The following is a 13847-nucleotide window of genomic DNA, read 5'->3' as shown; positions in this document are numbered from 1 at the left end:
CTCCCTGTTGCCTCTAGTATCAAATACAAAATCATTTAGTTGGCATTCAAAGCCCTTCACAACCTAGCCCTTCCTACCTTTCCAGTCTTCTTATACCTTACTCCCAGACAGGTACTGTTCAATCCAATGATCCTGGCTTCCTGGCTATTCCACAAACAATTTACTCCTCAGAGTTCCAGGCATTCTCTCCGGCTGTCTCCCGAGCCTGGAATACTCTCCCTCCTCTGCTCCAATGACTGACCTCTCTGACTTCCTTTAAGTCCCAGCTAAAATAAATTCTCCCACAGGAAAACTTTCTCAACCCCTCTTAATTCCAGGTCCTTCCCTCTCTTAATTCCCATTTATCCTATGTAAAGCTTGTTTGTACATATTTGTTTATTGTCCTCCCCATTAGATTGGGAGCTCCTTGAGGGTAGAGACTATCTTCTGCCTCTTTTTGTATCCCCAATGCCTAACAGGGTGACTGGCAAATAGTAGGTACTTAGTAAGGGGCAGCTAGGTGGCAAAGTGGATAGAGCACTGGGCTTGGAATCAGGAAGACTCATCTTCATGAGTTCAAATCCAGCCTTACACACTTACTAGTAGTGTTGACCCTGGCAAGTCACTTAATCCTGTTTGCCTCAGTTCCTCATCTGTAAATGAGCTGGAGAAGGAAATGGCAAAGCATGTTAGTATTTTTGCCAAGAAAACCCCAAATGGAGTCATGAAGAGTTAGACATGACTGAAAATGGCTAAAGAAAGGTGCGTAATAAATATTTATTATTTAATTGATTTAAGATGCAGCTTAGGCACCATCTTCATCAAGAAGCCTTTCCTGGGCCACTTTCAAGGCCACTAGATGGCGCAGTGGAAAGAAAACTGGGCCTGGAGTCAGGAAGAACCGAATTCAAATGTGGCCTCAGATACTAGCTGCGTGACCCTGGGCAGGTCACTGAACCTCTGTTTGACTCAGTTTCCTCATCTGTAAAATGGGGATAATAACAGCATCTACCCTCACAGGGTTGTTGTAAGGATCAAATGAGATAATATTTGAAAAGTGCCTAGCACATGGTAGGTGCTGTATAAATGCTTATTTCCTTCTCTTCCCCTTTTGCTTCCAAATGAGTGTTTTCTCTCAAAGTAGTCACTTTTACAAGATACACATTCCATTAGTGCAGCCAATGCTCTCAACATTGTTAGAATAACTCTTTGACTCTCGGAATGACCAATTAAGACAAATCTTGAGGCAAAGAAGGGAGGAGACTGGGGAGGGAGGTGATAGAGTTACTGAGCTAAGTTGAGCTGTCATCCACTTCATTGAGAATACTGTCAAACTGTAGATCGAGGGTCTGGTAGGAGCAACCAGACTGGAGACGTGCCAGGCAAGGCTTCCAGATATGTCACTTGATGCCGATTTACGATTTACTACCTGGGGACTCTGGCTTCAGTCTTTTCCCTCATCCTCACAGCAGCAAAGCAAACTTGACACATACTGAATAACAAAACACCAACTTCTTGACTTTGTTCAATAACATCTATTTAAGGAGATAAAGAACAACAAAGATAAGATGATTAAGAGACATCACTTACCCTCTCTGGACTTCAGTGTAAAATAAGAAGGTCAGACCAGATGATCTATAGTGACCCTTGAAAGGTTTAAGACCTAAAACTCTATAAGTCTATTTATTAGAATACAGACTTACTAAGAAAGAGAGTCAGAATTGGGGAATTCCAGAGAGGCATATTTCAGTTCAGTGTAAGGAAGAACTTCTTAACATTCAGCTCTCCAACAATGGCATAGGTTGCCTCATGAGATAGTGAGCTTCCTGACATTGAAATTCTTCCAAGGCTACATGAAGGATACTGTAAAGGGGACTCCTGCTCAGGTGTAGGTTACAGAAGATGCCTGAGGTGTCTGCTAACCAAAATTCTTTAACTCTAATGGTTTCTTGTCATTCCTGTCTCTTCATCTAGGAAGGAAAGGATGATAGAAAATAAGTAGTGCCGTAAACATCTATTTCATTTCTACTTTTGCTACCAAGGAGGATGATCTTTAGAATGTGAGAGATGGAACAAACCTGGTTTTGAGGGCATTGGAACCTAAGGTATGTAAGGAGATGTCATATACACCTAGCTGCCTACAGTGAATTCAAGTGGCTAAGCCTGGATGTATTCCATCCCAAGGTGAGAAGGACCAAAGTGACTGGTTAATGTGATTGCTGGACAGTGATCTTTGAGAAATCATAGAGAGGAGGAGAGGTGCTGGGAGACAGAAGAAGGATAACTTTTATCTCACTTGATCCTCACAACAACTCTGTGAGGCAGTTGCTATTATTATGCGTACTATACAGATGAGAAAACTGTGGCACAGAGGCGGTAAATAACTTGTTGAGTTTGAAATATCCAATTGTAATTGGTGATATGGGACTGAACCTCAGAGGAAAGATGGGGTTAGGAGTCATCTGTCTACAGGAGCTAATGAGAGAGAGAACGTAGAGGAATAAAAGAAGAGGGCCCAAGAAAGAACGTTAGGGAATACCCACAGTTAGGGAACCTAATGTGGATGATGAGCCAGTAAAGGGGATTGGTCAGATAAATCAGGAGGTATACCAGGAGAGACTAGTATCAAGAAAACCTAGGGGGAGAAAGTATCCAAGGGAGAAGGTGGTCAGTAGCATCAAATACTGCAGATGGGTCAAGAAATATTAGGGTTGAGAAAAGTCCTAATTTCCATCAGATTCGGCAATTAAGATTGAGCATTGGTACTTTGGAGAGAGCACTTTCAGTTGAGTGATGACAAAAGATTGATTGCAAAGGACTGAGGAGTGATTGAAGGTGAACAGTGCATGTAAACAACTTATTTTCTAGGAGAAAGGGAGGATATATGCTGAATGTCCTTCCCTTGCCCTCCTTCAAGAATTCAAATTTAACAGACACCCTCATACCACTTACTATGTATAAGCCACTGTTGATGCAAAATAGAAATGGCATCCCATGTCAAGGTGGTGGAGTTGGAATGCTCTTTGTTTCCCATTGCTACTTACAACCTCTCTGGCACCGATACTCAGTAACCTCTTCTCAATCCATATTTACCACCCAGTCAAGGTTCTGGTAGCTGTTATCTACTGACCCTGAGGACCTTCTCCTTAATGAGTTCCCTGCCTGGCTCATGCTTTCTCTCCTCCTTCCCAGTTCCTGCTCTCCTACTAGGGTACTTCAACATACATGTTAATACTCCCTCAAACTCTCTAATCTCCCAGTTCTTCAACTTAGGTATTTCCTGCAACTTACTTCTTTACTCTACCTCAGCTACATGTAGAGATGGTCACACTCTTGTCATCATCCATAAATGCTCCATTTCCATGTTTATGAACTTTGAAACTCCCTTATCTGATCACAACCTGTTGTCATTCCACTTCTCCCTTTGCCTCTACACCCTGCTTTTTGTCTTTGCTGTGACCTTTATTGTGACCTCCAATCCCTCAACTGATGAGTTTTTTCCCAGGCCACATCAATCCTGCGCTAGCTACAGTCTCCTCCCTTCCCCAATCTTCACCTTTGCTAAACTACAGCTATCCCTTCCACATCTCGACTTTCCCCATCGTGGTTTCCATATATGGTGGGTTGGCATAAGAAATTAAATGGGAATTTTTTGGAAGTTTTGTAGAAGCCACAGACAACATACAAAGGGCAGCAGATAATGATATACGTCAGCAGATACCCCAAAAGTTTAGAAACTCAGAAATGTATAAAATATATGTATGATATTATATAATATCAACATATTTTATCCTTTAATAGCATAATAATTTAGACTTCTTCTCTGGTATGAAGGGAAGGCCAAAAAAATTTTATGCGGGTTTTCCAGATCACCAGGGCGTCATGCCCCTAACTCCCTTGATGTGGAAGGGATAACTGTAGTTCAGCTCCACACTATGCTCTTCTCTCAAGATCATGACCTGCCAAACCTTAGACTTGGATGAATCCTATCTTCCTATGCCTTCATCCCTATTCATGTGCTGCTGAACAGAGTTGACGAGAATCACAAAACCATGCTGACTGGGTCCAGTACAAGTTTACATTATATAATTTCAATTGGATGCTCACTGCAGCAAGTCTCTATTATACTCCTCTAATTGATTCACTATCCCACTCACCACATACCTCTTCCACACCTTTCCATTTCTCCTCAAACCCTAGTCTCTCAGTGAGAATCTTATCTCATATTTCACTGAAAAATTAGAGGCCATTAGCAGAGAGTTCCCTTTTATCTCTCTTCATCTCACATCACTTAGATGCTGCCACTTCTCTTTTGCCCATCTCACATGAAGACCTTGCCCTTCTCATTGCCAAGTCTAATCCCTTTTAATGTGATCCCATTCTACCCCCTTCTTCTCCAACATATTGCTCCCTCTATCATTCCCACTCTCTCACTAATTTTAAATCTTTTCCTGTCTATTGGTTGCTTTCCTACAGCCTACAGATACACCCATGTCTCCCCCATCTTCAGAAAATCCTCACTTGAGCTATACATCCCCAGTAGCCGTAGTCTTATATCTCTCTTCCATTTTATGGCTGGACTCCTTTTGGACATTTATAAGTGCCTCTACTTTCCCTCCTCATATTCTCTTCTTAAATCTCTGTAATCTAGCTTCCAAACATGTCATTTGAATTGAAACCACTCTCTCCAAAGTTACCAGTGATCTCTTAATCACCTAATCTAGTTGCCCTTTTTCAATCCTCATCCTTCTTGATCTCTTTATAGCTTTTGACATTTTCTGTGACCCTCTTCTCCTTAATACTCTCCTCTCTTTAGATTTTCGTGACTGCTCTCTTAGTTCTTCTCCTGCCTCTCAGACTTTGTCTTCTTAGTTTCTTTTGCTGGATCTTCTTCCAAGTTCTACTAACTAACCGTGGGTATCTCCCAAGGCTATGTCCTGTACCTCTTTTCTTTTCCCTTTCTACTTTTTAACTGGTGATCTCATCACTCTCATAGACTCAACTTTTCAACCATAATCTCTGTGTTTATGATTCCTTGATCTGCTTATCTAGCCCAGACTTCTCTCTTGGCCTCCTGTCTTTCCAACTTCCAATTGGACATCTTGAACTAGATATCCTATAGACATCTTAAACTCAACGTGTTCAAAACTGAACTTATTATTATTATTTACCAAAAAACCCTTCCATTTTCCCAATTTTCCTCTTCCTGCCAAAAGCACTGCCATCTTCCCAATCTGCCACCCTCAGCTCCCCACTCGTGCCCTATTCTATATTCCAAACTATTGCGAAGTCCCGTCAGTTCTACTGTCATAGTATATACCCCTTCTCTCTTCTGACATTACTGCTGATCTAGTGCTGGTTGGAGACAATTCCAAAGGCAAAGATAGGAAAAATCATAAATAAAAGATGGCACAGTGAATGAAGCAGAGATGGAGAAAAGTCTAGTTTGCTGAAATAGACAGTAGGTAAAAAGGAAGGAAAGAAGGGAAAAATCATTTATGAAGCACCTGCTATGTGCCAGATACTGTGCTAAGAGCTTTTACAAATATTATCTAATTTAACTTTACAACAACCCTAGGAGGTAGGTGCTATTAATATTCAACTGAGGCATACAGAGGTTATGCAATCTCCCCAGGGTCACTTAAGTTAAGTGTCTGCGGCCAGATTGGAGCTCAGGTCTTCCTGACTCAAGGCCCGGCGCTCCACCCATTGTCATTTAGCTACCTCATGAGATGAGGCTGGAAAGATAGGCTGTGGTCTGATTATAGAGGACCTTAAATTTTAGGCTGAGGAGTTTGACCTTTCCAGTACCAAACTGATGATCCTTTAGGAAATATAAAGGCCCTGGGCAGGGGTGATATGACGAGATTCAGGTATCAGGGTGTTGTCTATGGGAAAGATGGGAAAGATAGATTGGAGATTGGAGATAGAATGACTGGTTAGGAGGCAATTATAGTATGTGAGGGAAGAAGTAATGAGGACCTTAACTGAGGTGATGGCAGTAGGAATAGAAAGGAGGGGCCAGATATAAGAAGTTGTGGTAGTAGAATCAAGAGGACTAGACCAATTTATTGGGTTAGCCTGATCAGGGACAGTTTACATGTTGTATGATTCCCTGGGGGCTGCCTCCAATATCTTAAACTACTATATTAATGCATAAAAGGGAGTTTTATTTCTAATAAGCATGTCTAGAAGTAGGTTTCTATGCATAACATCAAATCTGACATTATTTACAAATTCAATTTGAATTCACAATATAATATTCAGTTATTCCAGTAGTTTGCTATAAGCTTTTAACATGGATAAAAACAATATAACACAAAGATTTTTAACTCTAGAATTTTGAATTCTGTAGAATTGGGGATATGTGGGAAAAAAAAACCTGAAGTACCTCACTGAAATAAATGCAAAGAGGTATATGTTCAGTTTTCACTCTAATAATTTAAGACAATCCTGTTCTCTTTCTCTGCTCTTCATTCCCTAGTAGAACATAACCTCCTCGAGAGAAGCGACTGCATAATTTTTTATTCTTGTGCAGCAGGGCCTGGTACATGTGCACAGTGCCTTCCATAGGATCTCTCTGCCCTGTTCCCAGGAGAAATCCCAGGAGAAATCCCAGGAGAATCGCTATGTCACATAAGGGACAAGTGCCTTGGAGAGACTAGAGCATCCTAGACATTCTGTAACTGATTGAGAGCAAATAACTATATGTGAAGAAGCAGGCTGTTTGGCTTCAGCATCTAAAAAGACCTGTCATTGAAGGGTATGAACAAACAGTTCTCAAAAGAAGACCTACAAAGTATTCATAACCACATAAAAAATGCTCCAAATCACTAATAATAAGAGAGATATAAACCAAAACAACTCTGACGTTTTGCCTCACATTCTGCAAATTGGTAAAAACAACCAAAAATGGCAACAGTCAATGTTGGAGGAGTTGTGGGGAGAGAGGCACACTCATCCATTGTTTGCAGAGCTGTGAAACCATTTTGGAAAGCAATTTGGAATTATGGAAATCAAGTGACTAAAATGTCCATACCCTTTGAACCAAGGACTCCATTACAAGGAAGCCATTGATAAGAAAAAAGTTCCTATATGCTCCAAAATATTTATAGCAGGCCTTTTTGTGGTAGCTAAGAATTGGAAACAAAGTAGATGCCCATCAACTGGGGAATGGCTAAACAAATCGTGGGATATGAATATAATGGAATATTACTGTGCTGTAAGAAGTTATGTGTGTCAAAATGACTAATATGGAAATACGTTTTACATGATTGCACATGTATAACTTGTATTAGATTGCTTACTGTTTCAGGGAGGGTAAAGGAGAAAGGGAGGGAGAGAATTTGGTACTCAAAATTTTTATAAAAAAAATGTTAAAAATTGTTTTTACATGTAATTGGGGGGAAATAAAATATTATTTAAAAAAAGAAATTACGTGTGTGGTAAGAAGCAGAGAAACCTGGAAAGATCTATATGAATTGATACAAATTGAAGTAAGCAAAGCCAAGAAAACAATATACACAGTAACTACAACAATTTAAATGGTAAGAATGACACACCTAAAATCAAAAAGTAAATAACAAAATTATAAAGATAAAGTGGTAGTCAAAGAGATATGAGAAGACACCCAACCTACTTCTCAGAGGTGGGAGGTCCACAGATGTTACACATTGCACATGTTTTTGGGCTTTCTCAATGTTGACTTTGTGCTGACTTTTTTTTTCTCTCTCTCTAAAAAAATTACTATTTGTCATATTGGATGACTCTGTGAAGGGAATTATGATTTTCATTTTCAAGGTGAAGGACTGAGAGGGAGAGGAATACATGTGATAGTATGTGATGTAAGAAACAGAAAATATCAATAAACATAAAAAGACCTGTCAGCTTCAACTACAGTATCTTTGCCTCATTTGACTCTGGGGCATCTCAGTTACTCCTTCATTCATGGTGTCAGGTGAAGGGAATGGGGTCTCTGACTTTGAGAGTTTTGAAAGGTAAGGAGAACAAGCTATAGGATTCCAGGACTTTGAAGCCCAAGCTAAATATTTCAGCCAGCCTCTCATCAATGTCCAGAGAGGCAGGGAGCAATCTTCCAAAGTGACATTCTGGACACATACCAGCAAAAGCTGAAATGAGGACTCATCCAGAAGAGATCCTGCCTTTGTACATGAACTTGGTGGAACCAATGTGCTGTAGGAACTGAGTTAAGTTTAGGCTAATATGGCATCGAGAGGAGTATGTCCCCAGCTATTTGGGTGGTAAATGTGCTTTGTTCTTGCTATATCTTTGAAGTAAATATCCCTTTGTAAAAGCTAATTGATGTTCAATGGAATTTTATTGGGAATCACTATCTCCTAATAGTGAGGGGAATACAGCTGGTGGGAACTCCAGCAAGTGACCATAGAGAAGAGATATCCTGTCCCCTCACGAAGCCTGAGGGGAGATGTAGTTGGGTAGGCCCTGAGAAAAAGGGGCCAGAGAACTTTATGGCATTCATATCCTTACAGAGATGTAAAACAGAAAGATGTATTTGCTGAAGGTATTTGTCACTGTAAGGAGATTCAGCATAAGTTAAAGTCAAAGAGAGGCTCCTTTCATATTGTGAAGTCTTCTAGCTATGCCTGTTTGCAGATTTCTTTGTGTTGATTGCTTCAATCAATAGACCAATCAAACAATCACCGGAATTTATTAATTGCTTATTATGTTCCAGAGCCTGGAAATACAAATATAGGAGCTAGAGAGTCCTTGACCTCAAGGGGCTTAGGGGATATAACACATTCACAGAGAAGTAAATATAGGATATGTACAAAATAAATACGAAGTAATTGGGGGAAGGTTGGGGTCAGGGAGAAAATCAACTGTGAGCACCAGTAAAGGCTTGTTGAAGGAAATAGGATTTGAGCTATGTCTTGAAGAGAGTTAAAGATTCTCCAAGGTGGTGGTAAGGAGAGAGAGCAATGCAAGCATGGGGATGGTGGGGAGGCAAGAGAGGCAATATCTTGTACTGGAAATAGTTAATTGATCAGTTCGACTAGATTGAAGAAGGAATATGTAGACAGCTGGAAAGAATATGTGGAGTCAGACTGTGAAGGACTTTAAATCATGATTATAGTAAAATAGTTTGTATTTTATTCCAGAGGCTATAGGGAACCAATAAAGCTTCTTCCATAGGGGAGTAACTTGATCAGTGACTGTTTTAGGAACATAAATTTGGCAGCCATGTGGAGGATGCTGTATGGACAACAGATTAGAGAGGTGAAAGCCTAGAAGCAGGGAGACCACCTGAGTGGCTTTTACCATAGTCCAAGTGAAAGGTGTTGAGGGGTTGAACTAGGATGATTATGGTGTGAGTGGAAGGAAGAGGGTGTACACAAGAGAAGTAGAGAAGAAAGAATGGGAAAAAAACCATGACAACTTGGGCCTCAATACCCAGAATGTTACAGAGCCTCCTAATGAGATATATAACCATTCAAGAGTGTCTGGCTTAACCATCCACTTGGGAAAAACTAAGTGGATGAAGATGTTGCCTATTGTGAAAACAACACTTTGAGACTTCAGAACTCTGATCAATGAGTGACCAGTCATGACTTCAGAAGACTAGTGAACTATTTCTCCTGCCTCACGATCAGTCAATAAGTAAATGAACGCTTACTGAGCACCTATTATGTGCCAGGCACTGTGCTAAGTGCCAGGAATACAAAGAAAAGCAAAAGATAGTCTCTGTTGTCAAGTTGCTCACAATCTAATGCCTCATTGAAGCATGTGTTGATTTGTTTTAACTGGCTGTATGTGCTATAATTGGGGACTCTATTGTGTGTGTATGTGGAGTTAGTAGTAATAGTGATGTAAGAAAAAGAAAAGAACATCAGTAAAATTCTTAAGTGTATTTATTGTCCTGTTGTCCAGATATTGATACATAATTGACTGGAAATCAGAATATGTATCACAAAATCACAGAACTTCTGAGTTGGAAGGAACCTCAGAGGCTGTCTAATCCAACCCCTTCATTTTATAGATGAGATAACTGAGACTCAGAAAATTTAAGTAACTTGCCCAAGACTTTGCAGGTAATAAATTCCAGAGGGACGATTTAAATCCAGATCCTCTGACTCCATTACTAGTGCAGTTTCTGCCATACTACATTGGTCCATATACAAAAAAGAATTCCCACAATAACACAAGTGGTCATCCAGTCTTCTATCTATTCTCTTCCCTTTGTGATTAATGACATGCACCTTTGTAAGACTGTTGGCCAAGCTCAAGGCAGGGGAGAGTGAGGAATCCATTTGTGTGGCTGAGGTTCAGTGCAGGCTGGAGAACCTATCTATGACTTGTGCTTTACTTGTACCCATGCTCTGAATACAGATAGATCTATCTGTGTCCAGGGTGCCAGAAAGGACTAATCTTCCCAAGCTTCTGGTCCTGTTAGCAGACTGTAGAGGACAAATGTGTAGGAAGATGGGGAAACAAGCCTCTGGGCAAAGATCACAACTTTCTGGAGAGGCAACAAGATTGCAGTGAGGTGGTATATAGAGTGCTGGGCTTGGATTCAGGAAGACCTGAGTTCAAATGTGGCCTCAGATACTCGCCAGCGGTATAACCCTGGATAAGTCACTTAGCCTCTGTTTGCCTCAGTTTCCTTATGTGTAAAAAAGAGATAATAATAGAGATAATAATAGTACCTACCTCCCAGGTTTCCTGTGAGGATCAAATGAGATAATATTCATAAAAGAGCCTAGCACAATGCCTGGCACATAGTAAGCACTATACAAATGTTACCTATCATCATCATTATTATTAAATGACTACTGCAATAAAATTCTGGGTTCAAGTCCCAGTTCTAACTCTGTGAACTTGAGATGAGCTTCAGTGAGAGAGAGGTATGTGGTCACCCAGTATGGGCAGGTTGGGATGGGTTGTGAATTAGATTTAAGTTAGACAGAGTTTCACACAGTTGTCAGCCTCGTGCTCTCTTCCTGAATCATTAAAATCCAGTGGCAAGACAAAAATCAAGATGACTGGTGATGGCCAAGGATGCAGTGGATCAAAGACCTTGGTGTCTTCAATGTTTGACCCAGCTCTAAGTGCTCCAAGCACCTGCTTCAGCCGGCTTCGTGGCTGGTGGAACAAATTGTTCTCATCCACCCATTCTGCTAGGGGAAGTTTTCATATGCTTGGGGTAGACACTCTCCTAACTTAATGATGGGTTTGAGGCCTGTCAGTTACCCTCAACCTGGTTTAGCCCTTCTGCCAAGACACTTTACCTGGGAGGTTTCAGTTGGAGTGGGGAGGAGTTGGTGAGTAGTAATAGTGATGAGAAACAGAAGAAATGAAAGAAAGGAGTAACAATGAAATGTTAAAAAAACCCAAAAAACCCAACATCAACAGAAGAGAGCTGAAAGAAGTTCAGAAGGGAACTGAGAAGCAAAATTTTTTTTTACTGTGTTAAATTTAACATGCAAACTATGCAATAGAAGTTCATATTTTCATATGCAATCTTCTTTGTATATTCAAATCTTAATGTTTCAGTTCATAATAAAAATTAAAAAAATTTTTAAATTACTTTGCAGTTATGTATTACTTGCAGATACTTGTATGCATATACATTATTCCCTTTATAGAAGGTAAACTTCTTAAGTCCAAAAACGGTTTTTTAAAAAATTTTTATTTTTACCCCCATTGGCTAACACAATGCCTGGCACATGTTAGGAACTTAATAAGTACTTGGTTGATTTGATTTGAAGTTTTCAAAAGAAGAATTGCAGAGTATAAATAACCATTTGAAAACATGCTACAAATTATTAGTGGTAAGAGAAATGGCAATTAAAGCATTTCTGAGATTTTCCCTCACATTGTTACATATCTTTTTTTTGTCTTTTTTGTGAATGTTGGGAAGACAGGAACACTAACAAATTATTGGTGGAACTGTAAATTGGTCCAACCATTCTGGTTATTAGTTTGGAATTATGCTAAGAAAGTAACTGAACCATTCTTATATTTTGGCCCACTACTGAACACATAACTCAAAGAAGTCAAAGACAGAAGAAAAAGTCCAATATATAAAAAATAATCTAAGCAGCCCTCTTTGTAATAGCAAGGAATTAGAAACAAAATGGATGCCTGGTATTGGAGAATGACTGAAAAAAATTTGACATAAGAAATGTAATGGAATATTATTATACAGTAACAGTGTTTAATTAGCCTTTAAAGTTCGAAAAGTACTTTACAAATATTAGCTTGTTTTAGCCTTGGAACAACCCTGTGAGATAGGTGCTATTATTATCTTCATTTTACAGATGAAGCAAATAAGGCAGATGGTAAAGTTACTTGCCCAAGGTCACATAGAAATAACAAGGAAAACAATATACATAACGATGGAAATAATGCAAATAGAAAGAATAGCCACCATGAAACAAGTGAAACCAAATGTTGCAATAGTGTAAAGAATAAGATTGTTCCCAAAAAAGAAATATGAGAAAATAATTTCCCCCACTCCTTTGCAGAGGTTGGTGTCCATATATGCAATATGAACTAATGGATATGGCATAGTGCCTATAATGTCATATTTTAGAAATGTATTGTTTCATTTTGTCAACTTTTTAAAAAAAATTGTCATAAATAGCAGGAAAGTCATTGGAATTAATCACCCCACCCTTTGTATGAGGAATAGCGGAAAAAGAAAGATTCTGAGAGAATTTTTTATTGGGGGGGTATGACTTGCCCAGGGTCACAGAGCTAGTAGGTGTCAAGTGTTTGGTCTGAGGTGGGATTTGAACTCGGGTCCTCCTGAGGGTTGGTGCTCTACGGTTGGTGCTCTAGCCACTGCGTCACGATCTTGAGAGAATTTAGAGAAACATGGGAAAATTTGTAGGAACTGATGTACTTAAACCAAAGAACAATATATGAGATGACTGCAACGATGCAAATGAAAAAATTACTAAAAGAGAGCCAAACCCTGAGTGATTTAAAAACCACTGATGACCAAGATTTCAGAGGAATCGCTATGGAACATGCTGCTCATCTGCTGACAGAGAGGTGATGGCTTCAGAATGCAGAGTAAGACTTCTGTTTTTGTTTTTGTTTTTTGGACATGGCCAATACAGGAATTTGTTTTGCCTGAATATACGTGCTTGTAGCAAGGATTTTGTTTCTCTTCCTCAGTTGGAGGGGAGAAGGTGGGAAGGAGATAAGGATTTTCTGTAATGGAAAAAAATTAATTAAAAAACAATTATGATCCCCAAGAACAGATAATAAAATATATTTCTGTCTTCACTATAGTCAGTCAATAAGCATTTATTAAGTACCTACTATTTTCCAATCAGGTAAAAGGACAGGAAGTACTAGGACAAAATATTGTATACTATGTATTATATGTGTTTATATCTTCTCAGCCCTTTGAGGCTAAGATCATGTGTTCATTGTATTTAGGTGGTATAGTAGATGGAGTGCTGGACTTGCGGTCAGGAAGACCTGAGTTCAAATCCTGTCTTAGACAAAACTCTAGTTGACTCTAGTTCCCTATGTGCCCTGGGCAAATTTCTTGACCTCTCCCCAATTCAGTTTCCTTACCTGTAAACTAGAGATAATTATAGCACCTAACTTGTGAAGATCAAATCAGATAACATGAAATGTTATTACTGTTGTTGTTATTTGATGTTTTTGCATAACTGCTTTTCTTTGTGCAAAGTGAGGGTTTCTTTTCCCCTTAGAAATGAGTGTGATGTGAAAACAAAAGGCATCAAGAGTCTCCATATTGAAGAAATCATGAATCCCTTAGTAGATGTAACATTGGATCAGCACAGTGTGTAGAGCACCTAGCCTGGAGTCAGGAAGACCTGAGTTCAGATGTGGCCTCAGACACTCAC

The 13847-nt window shown here is 39.5% G+C and overlaps 1 long non-coding RNA gene across 1 annotated transcript in view; it reads left to right on the top strand.

The window, feature by feature from the left end:
• The window catches only part of LOC114027703, a 10466-nt gene extending 3448 nt beyond the window's left edge, over positions 1–7018 (top strand). Inside the window, exons 2-3 of the long non-coding RNA XR_003567283.1 lie at positions 1954–2084; positions 6467–7018. This is a non-coding gene — a long non-coding RNA (uncharacterized LOC114027703). The remainder of the gene's footprint in view (positions 1–1953; positions 2085–6466) is intronic.
• Positions 7019–13847: the final 6829 nt, after the last annotated feature.

Source organism: Vombatus ursinus, unplaced genomic scaffold (genome assembly GCF_900497805.2).
Source record: "Vombatus ursinus unplaced genomic scaffold, bare-nosed wombat genome assembly UNPS02014863.1, whole genome shotgun sequence".
Taxonomy (NCBI): Eukaryota; Metazoa; Chordata; class Mammalia; order Diprotodontia; family Vombatidae; genus Vombatus; species Vombatus ursinus.
Note: the sequence above shows the minus strand (reverse complement) of the source record. Positions and strands in the feature narration are given on the sequence as shown.